This window comes from Triticum urartu, chromosome 2, assembly GCF_003073215.2.
Source record: "Triticum urartu cultivar G1812 chromosome 2, Tu2.1, whole genome shotgun sequence".
NCBI classification, from domain to species: domain Eukaryota; kingdom Viridiplantae; phylum Streptophyta; class Magnoliopsida; order Poales; family Poaceae; genus Triticum; species Triticum urartu.
Genome location: NC_053023.1, coordinates 596,458,523 through 596,471,587, shown reverse-complemented (window position 1 = coordinate 596,471,587; position 13,065 = coordinate 596,458,523). Strand labels below are relative to the sequence as shown.

At 43.6% G+C, this 13,065-nt stretch overlaps 1 long non-coding RNA gene across 2 annotated transcripts; it reads left to right on the top strand.

Annotated features, from left to right (window-relative positions):
- The first annotated feature begins 8,684 nt into the window (after positions 1 to 8,684).
- On the top strand, positions 8,685 to 11,768 carry LOC125539053. 2 transcript variants are annotated; one of them, XR_007296652.1, is made up of 3 exons: positions 8,685 to 10,501; positions 10,603 to 10,713; positions 11,566 to 11,768. It is a non-coding gene; the product is annotated as an uncharacterized LOC125539053 (long non-coding RNA). The 2 variants fall into 2 exon arrangements; XR_007296651.1 differs by having other exon boundaries at positions 8,685 to 10,713.
- The last annotated feature ends 1,297 nt before the right edge of the window (positions 11,769 to 13,065 follow it).

The window sequence follows — 13,065 nt, the reverse complement described above, 5'->3', positions numbered from 1 at the left end:
TTCGCTAACTTGTCACGAGAGATTGGGGAAAGTTGGTACGGCACATTGCTGCCAGCATCCTCACATCACGGGAGATTAGAGAGACCGCGCAGGTAGATTGGCAGTATCAGAATTAGAAACAGTGATCACCCCCGGAGCGATGTACCCTGGCCTCATTTGGTTCCAAGGGGAGATAATTCCATGGAAATGGTACCCTGGGTAGAATGTTCTTGACCAATTAATAACCCCGTGGAAACTTCACATCACCATTTGGCAGAGATGGGGATAATACGCCCTTCTTACCAATGCAATTATTCCATTGCGCTGCTGCGGCTACCATCACTGGAGAGATGGATGAGTTCCCACAGCTGCAGCTCTACAAGAACATGACTATCACCCGCATCACATCAGGAAACGGCTCCACCGAATTTGGTCTCGTCAGTGCCATGCAGGAGACAACAAGATCCGAAGAGGACTTTAGTGATTTCACCGCAGATCAAAGAAGCGTCACACCTGCTTTTCTCCTTGACGACCTACAGGGTTGGCGAAAAGTCACCACGCAGGTCAGATCGGGCCGGCAGCTCGACGAGGGATGCCAACATAGACCAGGTAGTGGAGGGACTCACCGTCGGCCTGGGGTGGAGGAGGGACATGCTGGCGGGTCGTCGATCCTGGGCACCGGAGGGAGGGGGTCATGGGCGTTGCTTCGGTCGCTGACGAAGCGGGCCAGACGCGTAGGTTTGGTCGCCGGCGGAGGAGCTCGGAGGCGGCGCTGGATCTGGGTCGACGCACCTATCACGCTCGTCTCGCTCGAGCCGTGGCTTCTCTCCACGGCCTATGGGGTCGTGGCTTTTCTCCCCATGGAAACGACGTGGTTCGGGCAGGGATCCCTCCCCCTCGTGTGTGACCAGATGGCATCGTGGGCTTACCCGGGTCAGTTCGACCGGTGATTTTCCCGCACAGGGAAAAGGCAGGGACCCCCCCCCCCCCCCCCCCCCCCCCCCCCCCCCCCCCCCCCCGCCCCGGATTCCATGCAACCAAACGAGGCCTCAAACTCATGGTGTAGGGGTTGTCGTCCCTGGAGCGTACTATTGCAAGGCGAAGATCTAGAGTGCGATGGCTGTAAGCGGGAGACGCCAACACCAAGTTGTTTAACGCTGCCGCGAATGGAAGTCATGCGGAAATTTCATCCCCACGATCATTGTAAATGGGAACGTCCTTTTCGATTATGAGGACAAGGCAGCTGCCTTCGACGATGCCTTTCAGACCATCTTAGGCTGCACAGCCCTAGATTTATACAACAATTATACAGATTTTTATACAACCCAACATATATATACAACATTGTAACTATATGATACAACAATGCGCTCCCTTGATCTTATGGAGCTAGGTATGAAACGGCCGCCCTATGTGATCTTGAGAGCATACTTACCCACGAGGAGGTGTAAGTGCATCTAGCGCCCCTTAGTGATTTTGGTGTATTGGAGACCTATAGGTTAAGGGACTAATGCGCTTGTCAGTGTACACAGGTCTATAAGTCTATGAGGAGTTTGATATTTACAGAGAAAGTCGACCCCTAAAAATGAAGTTCTTCGACTGAAGACTTTGGATTTCTGAAGACTTCCTGAAGACTTTGAAAGTGAAGAAAATGGTGTGACCTTGAAGACTTAGTATTCATTCGAGGAACATGAAGCGTGAAGACTTTTGTTTTCGTAGTTTCATTTTCTCTTTCTTGAGTCATAGGAAACACCGTACTGTTAAAGGGGGTCGAGGAAATACTAAGGAAAATTTCCACGTGATGCTCAACTCAAAATCCTACACCTACCAATCCCTTCGAGTGAAGCCATTGGAAATCTCATACAGCTCGGTTAATTTCTTCAGTGACAGAGACGAAGCTCTTCTGGTCTCTGAGGAATTTGTTCTGACTGAGGAGTTAGGAATTCGCCAGTGCGAATTGCCTACACAGTGAGGAACATGATAGCCCTGAGGATTTTGCTACTCAAAATTCCGACCGTTGTTGTGCTATGCGCCAGCTGTCCCAAAATATCTATCCACCTAACGGTCATATCATTGAAGGGCATTTATGTCTTATCATGTCGGGCTGCTCCCTAGGCTATAAATAGCCGCCCCCTACAACCACTAGCTGGTTGGCTGCTCCGAGAGAAACTGACACTTGTCATTTGAGAGCAACCCATCCTCTAAGGACTTTGAGCGAAAATCATCAAGTGAGGAAAAACCCAAAACCCAAACACTTACAAACCCCAAGTGATTGAGCATCACTGAAGAGATTGATCCTGCGTGGATCCGACGCTTGTTACCTTTGAAGACTGTGCTTCTTCCAGACGGTTAGGCGTCATGGTCTAGAGCATCCAAGAGGAATTGTGGATCGCCGAGTGACCAAGTTTGTGAATGTTTGGAAGTCGCCTGAAGACTTACCACGAGTGATTGGACGAGGTCTGTGTGACCTTAGTTCAAGGAGAATACAGTGAGGACTGGGTGTCTTGAGCTGCGTGTTCTGGACAGGGTGTCCGGGACTGTGTGTCCTCGAGTTTAAATACTCAGCCGCTCCAACCAGACGTACAACTGAGACAGTAGTTGGAACTGGTCTACCAAATCATTGTCTTCACCAAGCTTACTGGTTCCATTTCCTCAACTCTTTCATTTCCTCATAATTGAGTTGTGTGCTTGTTCATATCTGTGTTTGAAGACTTTGACTAAAGACTTTCTCAATTCCCTCAGTTCAATTTCTTCAGTCTGTTTGTCTTCATCCTGTGTTATCCTGTGCTTACGCTTCCTGTACTCTGTGCCTGTCTTCATTTCATCATGATGACTATGCTTGTATTCTATTATGTTTAGTTTTGAGTACTTATTCCGCTGCTAGTAGTTCTTCGCTAAGGAATTTCCTCACCGGCAAATTCCTCAGTGAAGAATTTCATAAAAATCGCATATTCACCCCCCCTCTAGTCGATATAACGCACTTTCAATTGGTATCAGAGCAAGGTACTCCCTTGTTCTGTGTGATTTTGGTTTAACCGCCTAGAGTTTTAGTTATGTCGACCGCAGGTATGACGAAAGTGACATGCCCCATCTTTGACGGTCACGAGTATCCCAAGTGGAAGGCCATGATGAAGAAACGCCTCATGGCGATGAACAGCGAGTTGTGGACCATCACTGAGATTGGTCTGACCGATCTGTGCAAGATGGCGGAAGCTGATGACATTCACAAGTACACTCTTCTCAACCTCACGGCGAAGAATGTCATCTGCTCCCGTCTGTCACAAAATTAGTTCAGGAATATCATGCATCTCGATCATGCGAAGCTCATCTGGGACCGTCTCTCTGAGGTCTATGAAGGTCATCGAACCTGTCATGATCCTTGGTTTGAGGACTTCAAGGAATCTCTCAAAGCGATGACATTCGAGCCAGAATCATCATCTTCTGCATCATGCCTTATGGCAAAAGATGCTGAGGCAACTGAATGCTACCTATCCGAGTCTAGTGATGATGAATCTGGTGATGAATTTGGACCCAGCTATGTCAAGCTTGCTTCCCTTGCCACTAAACAACAAAGAGCTTTGGAAAAAGTTCACTATATGCTAAACAAGAGTGATGATATGTTGGGTGAAGAAATGGATCAGTCAAAAGTTTTGGCTGAAAGTCTTCAGAGACTTCATACTAAGTATGGCACCCTTCAAGATCAACATAACACTCTCTTATCTGATCATGAGAAGCTTTCTTATGAATTTCTTCAAATAAAGCAAGACCTTGAGAAGCTAAGAGTGAGTTATGAAGATCTTTAGAAGGAGCACGATTCATTACGTGATCACCAAATCAGCGCTTCTCAGGAAGAATTTGTTCCTCCTTGTTTGAAATGCATTGAACGTGAATCTGCTAATTCTTCACCTGAATGTTCAAATGCTGCTAATGTTTCAAATTCTTCACATGCCTCTGCTATCACTAATTCCTCATCTGAGAACATTGCTAGTATCACTGATGATGCAGGGCTGAAGGAATTGTACATGCCAGGCATGTACAAAAGCCTCAAAGGGCATCAGACTCTTTGTGACGTGCTTAAAAAGCAGATCCTCAACAGGACCCCTAAGAAAGAGGGTATTGCCTTTGAGAGGAAACTCAATGCTGATGGTACATATTGGAAGCCTGAGCAGTACCCCAAAACTACATGGGTTGCTGCAAAGGGACCTCCAGTTGATCCATCTAACCTATCTGGATATGCATGTGAATCTCCTCATTCTGATGATGAGTCATTTGACTCCAACCACAAACTGTTCAAAAATCAGAATGGTGAAGTATTTGCTAGATATGTTGGCACTAACTGCAGGAACGGTTCCTCTATGAAGAAAATCTGGGTTCCCAAAAGATGCCTTGAAAATCTTCAGGTGAATGTCATCATGACACCACCTATGAAGAATAGGAACCCCAGATCAAATTCTTCATATGGACCAAATTTTTCATATGGATCCAAGTCCTCATACGGACCAAACTCTTCACATGGATCATATTCCTCAAATGGATCGAAGTCCTCATATGAACATCATCGTGCTAACCCATCTGTTTCGCAGGGAAGATTTAAGGATTATGGATATGTGCATTATTTTTCAAATTATTATGTCCATAAGTCCTCGAAGAATTTCTCTGCTTACTCTTATGCTTATTCTAACCCCTCTTATGTGAAACGAAATGGACTGGCTTCTATGCCATCCTTATCGTATGGAGCTCGCAGAATGATGAACTCTTTGCCACCCCTTCAGATGTGGGTGGTGAAGAAAAAGAACTAATCTCTTCTGCAGGGTCAGGTCTCCAGACGTATGTAATCGTCTGAAGAATTTGCTGGAGACCTGAGTATGCCTGATAGGATGCAGGCTAATCATGAAGAAATGAACCTTCATTTCTCACGTCCTCACATTGCTTTATCTGTTCTGTTGTTTGATGAAATTGATCTGATGAATGATGACATATTCTTCACTGGTGAAGTATATGAGTTTGTAAGCTGCACTAATTCATCTGCAGGATGATCAACCCAAAGCCACTGAGTGGGTCCTCGATAGTGGATGTACAAATCACATGACTGGTGACAAGAATCTATTGATGGATGCTCCATTATCTCCGTCACATCTGAAGCATATCATCTTTGCTGACAAAGGAAAAAGTCAGGTATTGGGTCTAGGTAAGGTTGCGATCACAAAGGATCGACACATGGACAAGGTCATGCTTGTTGAGTCCTTAGGATCCAACCTTATGTCTGTCTTAATGCTTTGTGATCTTGATATGGTTGTTGTCTTTGGCAAGTACCGTTGTGTTGTGGTTATGGAAGCTGACAATTCCAAAGTCTTCGAAGGCGTTAGGAGAGGAGACATGTATATTGTTGATTTCTCTACAGGACCACAACCAGCCGTGTGCTTACTTGCAAGAGCTTCAGAAGGCTGGCTCTGGCATCGACGATTTGGTCATGCAGGCATGAGGAATTTGCACACGCTTGCGAAGAAGAAGCATGTCATTGGCATCGAGAATGTCAAATTTCTCAAGGATCACCTATGCACAGCCTGTGAAGCTGGGAAGATGAAGAAGGCCAAGCATCCAACGAAGACTATCATGACCACCACTCGCCCATTTGAATTGCTTCACACGGATCTCTTTGGTCCTAATCATTATTCTGCTATTTCAAATGAAGCATCTCAATATGGCTTTGTTATTGTTGATGATTACTCTCGTTACACATGGTACACCTTGTTACTTACAAACATGAAGTGCAGGAAGTCTTCAAACGATTTTCCTCGAGGGCTTCAACCAACTTTGGTGTGAAGATCAAGCACATCAGAAGTGACAATGGGACCGAGTTCAAGAATTCTGGTCTCGATGACTATCTTGATGAGCTTGGTATTACTCATGAGTTATCTGCTCCTTATACTCCTCAGCAGAACGGCGTCGTGGAGCGCAAGAACAGGACTCTTGCTGAGATGGCTCGCACTATGCTTGATGAATACAAAACACCTCATCGTTTCTGGATTGAGGCAATTGATACTGCGTGCCACATCATCAACAGAGTATATCTTCACAAATTCTTCAAGAAGACTGCCTATGAACTCCTCACTGATAAGAAACCCAATGTAAGTTATTTCAAAGTCTTCGGTGCTAAATGTTGGATTAGAGATCCTCATCACAACTCAAAATTTGCACCGAAAGCACATGAAGGGTTTATGCTTGGTTACGGAAAGGACTCGCACACCTACAGAGTCTTCAACAACATTCTTCACAAGGTTGTTGAAACTGTAGATGTGCGCTTCGATGAAACTAATGGCTCGCAAAGAGAGCACCTACCTACTGTGATAGATGAACCAACACCTGAGGAAACTATCAAGTTCAAGGATACTGAGGATGTCATTCCTACTGAAGAATCCGCTGAAGAATTCATTCCAGAGCATGAAGAACGTCGAGCTAATGCACCTGAAGAAAATACTGAAGAAAATGCTGATCAAATTCTTCAACGGCAACCAGCTCATCCTCGCATTGCAAAAGAAGTGCAAGTTGAAAAGATCATCAATGACATCAAAGCGCCAGGTCCTCTCACACGCTCAAAAGCTTCACATTTATCTAACTTTTGTGGGCACTATGCTTTTGTCTCTATTACAGAACCCACTAAGGTAGATGAAGCATTTCTGGAGCCTGAGTGGATTCAGGTCATGCAAGAAGAATTACATCAGTTTGAGCTCAACAATGTCTGGGAACTGGTCAAACGTCCAGATCCTCGCAAGCACAATATCATTGACACAAAGTGGATCTACCGCAACAAGCAAGATGAAAATGGCCTTGTGGTGAGGAATAAGGCACGGCTTGTAGCTCAAGGCTACACACAGGTTGAAGGAATTGATTTCGATGAAACTTTTGCACCTGTTGCTAGACTTGAAGCTATTCGCATATTACTTGCTTATGCTAACCATCATGATATCACTTTATATCAAATGGATGTGAAAAGTGCATTCCTCAATGGTAAGCTTGAGGAAGAAGTATATGTTGCTCAACCCCTAGGTTTTGAAGATCCAAAGAATCCTGACAAAGTCTTCAGACTCAACAAGGCCCTCTATGGCCTCAAGCAGGCCCCACGGGCGTGGTATGATACCTTGAAGGAATTCCTCATGAAGAAAGGCTTCAAACCCGGTTCACTCGACCCTACTCTTTTCACTAAATCTTATGATGGTGAATTGTTTGTGTGCCAAATATATGTTGATGATATTATCTTTGGCTGTACTGACCAACGTTATAGTGATGAATTTGCCTATATGATGAGTGAAGAATATCAAATGTCTATGATGGGAGAGTTGAAATTCTTTTTAGGTCTTCAAATTCATCAACAACGCAATGACATATTCATATCTCAGGAGAAATACCTCAAGGATGTACTGAGGAAATTCAGCATGCAAGATTGCAAAGGAGTCAAATTTCCTATGCCCACAAATGGCCATATGTGCACTGATGAAAATGGTATTGACTTTGATCATAAGGTATACCGCTCCATGATTGGTTCTTTATTGTACTTATGTGCATCTAGGCCAGATATAATGCTTAGTGTTTGCATATGTGCCCGATTTCAAGCTACACCGAAGGAATCACACCATAAGGCTGTGAAGCATATTCTTCGATATCTAGCTCACACACCAACACTTGGATTATGGTACCCCAAGGGCTCGGCTTTTGATCTCATTGGATATTCTGACTCTGACTATGCTGGTGATCGTGTGGACCGCAAGTCAACATCTGGTACATGCCATTTCCTCAGACGATCCTTGGTAGGTTGGTCCTCGAAGAAACAGAACTGCGTATCACTATCTACTGCTGAAGCTGAGTACATTGTCGCTGGTTCTTGCTATGCTCAATTGCTATGGATGAAGCAAACTCTCAAGGACTACGGCGTCAACATGAAGAATGTGCCTCTCTTCTGTGACAATGAGAGTGACATCAAGATTGCTCACAACCCAGTTCAGCACTCGAAGACAAAGCACATTCAGATTCGTCATCATTTTCTTCATGATCATGTGTTGAAGGGCGACATTTCTATTGAGCATGTGAAGACTGAAGAACAGCTAGTCGATATCTTCACAAAGCCCTTGGATGAGAAAAGATTTAGCAAGTTGCGGTGTGAGCTAAATATCCTAGAATCTTCAAATGTTCTTTGAAAAGGACACTCATCCTAACACTTATGCAAAATTGATGACTTAGATGTGCAATACATGAAGAAACGTTTTTCTTCAATCAATGAAGAATAACACTCTTAGTGTGAAGAAATTAACGAAGAATTTGATTCTCAGAACCCTACGATAATTGTACACGGTGTCTGAAATCATCATTCTTATACGGTGGGTCACGCCACCACCAAAAGTTAAAATTCCTCAATTGATCATATTCTTCAACTTTGCATTGTCTTCACTGTTTCCGTTGTTTTTCTTCATTGGCTATATATATATATATATATAGAAATTCTATTAATAACCCAGGGTGAAGAATAAGTAATTCTTCACCCCAGCCATCCGACCGAGCCAGCTAGAACAATATTTCTCAGATTTGACTCCCCTCTGTAATTTTTCTCACTCCCTGAGGTAATTTTAGGTTACCACTTCACATGCCCGATTACTTCTTTTTTTAGAAAACGTGCACGACCTCTGAAAAGAAAAAGGGCACGCAATATTTTTAGCTAGTCGTGGGGATTACTACTACTCAGCCCACTTTCCTGTTCTCCTATAATCACTGCGATGCGAGAGGTTGAACTTCAACGGCAAATACTGTGCGATGAGAGGCGGCTACTTGAGGGTGTGGTGGTCAATGGGCAGGCGGGGCCGTGGTGCTCGGCGCCGCGGTGAGCTGCGGCAGGCTTTGGGGTCGGGCGGCGCTGCGGCGGATATCGTGGCTGGTGACCTCGGCGTCATTGGGGCTGTGGATGGCTTGGCAAGTTGGCCGGGGATTGTTCTCTTAACCGCGTTGTGCATGGCCTCTCATCACGGCTGACGGAGACAAGGGTTCGGTGGTTCCATGCCACCGAGGATTTGCAGGAGACAATGGATCTGTGACTGTGAGTACATTGTTGCAGCTTTCCCTCGGGATAAAGAAGATTGGGATTTGAAATTTGATGCGTGCTTACCTTAGACCAATTTACTTTTTGCCATGAATTTCTTAGTTACGGGGTGGGATATGAGGGATTTTTACTATCTAATTCTTGTATGCATGATTTTCTAATTCTTTTTAAGATGTGATCTCGTTGTGTGTTGCGGGGGGTGCGCCCATTGGTCGGCGGCAGCGTTGAGGCCAGCAGGGACGCGGGGGGCTTCGCGACTGGTGGAGGCTTCTTCGGTCGATGGCCAGGCCTTGCGGGAGGCTTCGTAGGCTCGTAGCATGGTGTTTGGCCTGCACCATGTCCGGTGTCCTGGGCAGCATTGAGCATCTCGATTGCAATTTCCCTACCTGAGTGCCACTAGTCGCCCCAACATCCAGATCTCGCCCATATTAACCAGGCAGAGGATGAGAGGACCCCCAGGTGCCTCAAAAGGTTATGGTTATTTTTGTTCTCGTGACTTTAGGAGGAATCTTACTTGTTCCTTTCTTGTATGTATAACTCTTTGACCCAATTCTTTGATACGGTGTGTCAGAAACTCAGAATAGGATAAGTTACGGTGATTGTATGATTGATCTACCTGCAGTTGTGAAATGATCCGATTTAGTTGGACTTCGTTGCACGAGCTCGTCTTAGGGAAAACAATTAGCCAACTTAGCTCAAAGAAATTTAAAGGAGGTTAATCAGAATCTGATTTGCGTGATAGTATTCTGAAAAGTAACCTGCAGCCTGTTATTGCAAATGGCAAGAAGAGTAGGCATTTATTGCTTTTACTAATGGTCTTGTTTCCTTTTGGAGTAGGTTACTACTTTATTATGTCGTTAGTTTGTTTTCTTTTGGGTTCAAGCGAATCATTGTTTTCGAATTCATAATGTCCATTTGATTTTCACGGAATGGAAAGTGTCTGCCTCAAGTGCTAACCTGATAGAATAAAACTCTGGGGCAGAATCCAGTTTTGTGTTTGAGCCCTTGGAGTCTAATTTCTACAATACTTCAACACATATTTGTTGGGAAACAGTTTTGTGTTCTTTAATCCACTTTGTATGTTGTCCACTAGCTACTATAATGCATGAGGAGGAGCTGAGAAATTACTGATTTTCAGTGTTGTTTCTGTTTATGTCGTAGCCGGGTGTGGCATGAGGTGATCTCAAGCCTAATTTATTCTACATGAATCTAATGAACTTCTTTTTTACTTAAGGTTGTGTTATAGTTTTCATCTGAGGTTATTTGATTCAGAAATAAAAAAGTTCTATCATCAGATTGCAGCCGCCAAGGTAAATCTTTACCTTCACTCAAGTGACTAAGAGAAGCTAGAAAAGAAATGATGAGAGAAGCCAGACAGCCGATTGAAGAAAGCAAATGAAAACACAAGATAGAGACAAGCTGCATTTATTCCCCAGGGTTACGTTTACCTTCTAGATACTTATCAGTACAATTCTCCTTCTCTTGTACATAATTAGTCAGTACTGGTTATTACTGAACACTTGTTATTTTTGTTTCAGGAGAACACTTCAAGTCCATCTGATTCCTTTTTTTCATGCGAAAATATATCTGATTTTTTTATACCTATCAATCGGGATAATGAGGTTGCTGACATGCCCACATCTTCAGAGGTACATGATTTCTGTTGTTTTACGCTTTGGTAAAAATAATATATTCGGCCATTTAACTTAGAATGGTGCAGGAAAGCTTCTGCTGTATTAGGATGGTCATCCCATCATTGTGAATCTACTTTGTTCTGTTGTAGAAAGAAGGAAATCAAAAAGGGTAAAACACAATAAAATGTGAAAAACAAGCTGCACACTGCAAGCATCGACGAATAACACCCCAAGAAGAAGCATGAATCATCTCAGCCCAATGCAATTAAATGTGATTTGAATGTGCAATGTCACTGAATTGTTAATAAAGAGTATACTGTTTTGTTAGCTTTTGAGTTAGAAAGCCACTGCCATGGAGGCCGATCATATCATTGATTAGATCGAAAATTAAACACTGCAGTGGCCTGATCTTGCTAAACTTGAATCGGTCTAATAAAAATATGGTTTTTCACTTTTGATCTGCATTTTGTTGACATTCTCTATAAGGAAGGGTTCAAAACTTTCTCAAGGTTCAGAACTGAATACTAGCGGTACCTGCTTGCGGTCAGGTTTTCTTTTTTCAATGCATGGTGCATTTGTAGCTCTTTGTCTCATCTATGAAGGCACTGCATACACCTATAGTACACTAACCTTGCTAAGCTTAGATTTTCACATTTTTACATTGTGCTTAAGGTGAATGTTGAATGAATTTGTACGGTATGCTAGATTTCTTACCTGGGTGGTTGGGAACCTGGCCTTACATTGGTAGATACTGACCCTCACGCAGCCTGTCAATATTCAAGGGTGCTGCAAATTCGAGTTGATATATTTCAATTGCCTCTACATGTTTGTTGTACTTCTGAGAACTGAAAATATTCTGTTTTACAGGTACTTGTTCAAGTGGTTGTCAGCTAATGTATGAGGGATAGAGAGTAATGTTTTTATATTTAGGATGGGTATGAGTAATGTTAAATTGAAATTTCAGAACTTCTTTTGCAAATAAACAGTAGCAAAATTCAGGTTTTGGCGAGAAGAAAAGTGAACCTAAAGGCTACAGTGCAATTTAATAGGATACTATGCTGCTTCACTTATTGCTAATTCTTCAAGTTGGTTCTTCTGCTAAGTGAATGTGATCGGACCCTTCCCCTCTATGCTATACTCAACCCAATCTATTCAAAAATTCTTCATGTGCGTTCTATTTGAAACTCGTTCAAAATCTTCACCGTGTCATTGTCAGCTGAAGAAATTGCGAACGGAACTTTAAAACCTATCATATCTAAATTTTCGGCTTTGCCGCTCAAACCGTTCCGCATCCCACGATATACTTATCCACTCACCCACGATCTAACACGATCTCCACTTCTCACTATGTGGGTGACACATGTCATGCGAATGAGAAGGGTCAGGGGCACGTTCGTCCAATTTTTTCGGGCGAGCAGTTTTTCACCGTGGCTATAAATACCCCTCCTTCCCTTCCTCACTTCCCTTCCTCACTTCTTTTACTCCGCTCGACCTCCCTCTCCAGCTCGAGCTTCTCAAACCCTAGCGGCGCCGCTACTTCATCGCCGTCGGTGAGGAAGAGCTTCACTGCCTCGACCTCGTCGCCGACGTACTCGCGCCGACCGCGGAAATCTTCACTCTACCGCCGCCGTAGCCGTCTTCCTCTGCCGAGTTAGGGCGTGGAAGATCTACACAGACGAACTTCACCTCTCCTCTTCACTATTCGTCGTGTTCTTCATCCAGGGTAATTAAAAGTTACTTTTACTGCCCTCGTTGATTCGAATGATTATCTACAAAATCTTTAAAGGTGTTTTTCTTCATATCTTCACACACTAAAACACCTCACAAGTCATCTGTTCTTGATTCGTTTCTCTAAGCATCATTTTCTTCAAGATTCCTCAATTGTGTGGATCTTCGATCTATACAACTCTGGAACCTAACACAAAGAACGCTTAGTGAAATTCTTCAAGATTCATCTGGTCAAATTCCTCAAACTTGTTCTTTTTGAAAAACCTTCTGAGAACGCATATGACCTTCTCCAAATTCCTCGCAACTATACTCTGTTCACAGGTACTCATGTCAGCTGCTGAATCACTAGATTCTCATCAACTTAACTCATTTGCAGCGTTACTCGAAGAAAAATTGCATACTTCTTTAGATAATTCGATTGTTCAAATTCCCCAACTGAAGAAAATGGCTGATGGTAAAAGGCACAGAAAGGAGAAAAGAAGCCTGAGGTTATGACTGCCTTTGAAATCCCTGAGGACATATACAAAGATTACTGCACTCCTGATGAGGCCAAGTTTGGAAAGGAGGACAAAAATCAGCGCAAGGTGCGCATACAGAGGATAGAAAGGAGATGGGCAAGAGAATGGAGGGAGTGCAGGT